The sequence below is a fragment of the Prionailurus viverrinus genome, chromosome C1 (assembly GCF_022837055.1).
Source record: "Prionailurus viverrinus isolate Anna chromosome C1, UM_Priviv_1.0, whole genome shotgun sequence".
NCBI classification, from domain to species: domain Eukaryota; kingdom Metazoa; phylum Chordata; class Mammalia; order Carnivora; family Felidae; genus Prionailurus; species Prionailurus viverrinus.
Window position 1 is genome coordinate 35,812,365 of NC_062568.1, and position 1,915 is coordinate 35,814,279.

Genomic DNA, 1,915 nt, shown 5'->3' on the forward strand with positions numbered 1-1,915 from the left:
ACTTAGAAACTAAATATATAGAAATTTCCAAGCTCAGGGCGCCTGGGTGGCTCAGTCAGTTAACCATCCAACGTTGGCTCAGGTCATGATTTTGCAGTTCATGAGTTTGAGCCCTGCATGGGGCTCTTTGCTGTCAGTGAGGACCCCACTTTGGATCTTCTTTCTCCCTCTTTCTGCCCCTTCTCAGCGCATGTGCTCTTTCTCTCTCTCAAAAATAAATAAACATTAAAAAAGAGAGAAAATTCCAAGTGCAAATAATAATAGGGTAGGAGAGACTGAACTTCTATTTGCCAAGAATTTAGAGACATGTTAAAATTACCTACAACTGTTGCTGCCTCAAATGATACTTGAGAATTTAAAAAAATTCTATTAAAGATTAATTTCATTGTTTTGCAAGTCTTTCTGATATGAATGAGAAATGAATGAATCAGAGATTCGAGGTTGGTTAACAAATAAAAGCTGCTAGATGGTGGTGTGCCCAGAAGAGCATAGAACCCCCACTCCCCACCTCTCGATACCTTGCTAAAAGTATGTCTTCCATTTGTCTGCATTTGAATTGCATGCTTTATAATAAATTGGCAAATAGTTCTTCAGACACTGCATACTTGGCAAGGCATGTTGGTTTGACTGTGGGAATCTCAAAGATACCTCAGCCCTCCCTGTTAATGGGCTTTGTGGCTCTGTTTTTCAGTCCATTGTGAATCAATGTCAGGAAATTTGTATTTAAGAAGCTAAAGTTGTATTGTATGGAGGATCCAAAAATATAAGCCAGGTTCCCTACTGTGTCAGAAACGTGCATTTTAGAACCAACTTTGGAAATGCTTTTAAGTTGGAAGTTTCATTGTGAGCAACATTAACAGAGCAACATGTCCGATTTCCCATGGGAATTACTGCCGAGAGTTTTGCTGCAAAACATAAAAGTGGCAAAGAAGAATGTAACAAATATGCCCTGTAATCACAGCAGAGGGGAAAAGCTGCTAATGATGCCGGTTACTTTAATAATGAGATGTTACCAACTGAGGTGAAGACAGAGAAGGGAATATAGGCAGTGCAAGTAGCTGAGCGTGCTGAGCCCCAAACAAGCCTGAAACAGTTAAATAAACTTCCTGTAGTATTCAAGAAAGAAGGGAACCTCACTTCAAGGAATACATTGGGAATGTCTGGCACTTTCATAGCTCGTGAAGTTGCTGGTAAGGGAAACAAAACAAAACAACAACAAAAAAACATAGCTTCACATGACTGGCAAGAATTATGGGCTATTTTGTGTCTGGATGTGATTCCTCTATCATGGATATTGGCCTTCTCTCTACTATCAGTGCGGCAGTAAATAAAAAAATTTAAAAAAAGACTGAATCTTAGGGACATGGATTTGGTAGAGGTGAATGAAGCTTTTGTTCTCCAGTACGTGACAGTCAACAAGATCTAGACCCAAGTAAAACCAATGTGAATAGAAGAGCCATTGCTTTGAGTCAGCCATTGCAAGGATCCAGATATAGATTATTGCATACCTGGTTCATGAATTAAGATGTGATAGTGGAAAACATGCTGCCAGATCAGCTTGCTTTGGAGGGGTGGCCAAGGTGCTCATCATTCAGAGGACAGCCTGAGGAGTTAAATAAGGATACCGCCAAGGCCCTCTGGTACTTTACTTGGCTAGGCCACATAAAAACAGGTAAAGATGTACTCATCCTGGATAAGGGCTCAGGCCAGAAATGTTTTCTCTAATTTGTACCTGTCAAATATGCATTTCTGAACTAAAATATAATTGTAGAAGGCCCTAAAAGAAATCGTATCCTTGCCATAACCAAAATACATGCTTTAGATGATATGATTGAAGGAAATTGAATAAATTTTGCCTTAACTTCCAAAAGTAAGTAAAAACATAAATCAATCAGTGAATAAATACCTCTATGGG

At 39.2% G+C, this 1,915-nt stretch overlaps 1 pseudogene; it reads left to right on the top strand.

Annotated features, from left to right (window-relative positions):
* Nucleotides 1-560: 560 nt before the first annotated feature.
* Nucleotides 561-1,607, top strand: LOC125171596 (3-ketoacyl-CoA thiolase, mitochondrial-like; annotated as a pseudogene).
* The last annotated feature ends 308 nt before the right edge of the window (nt 1,608-1,915 follow it).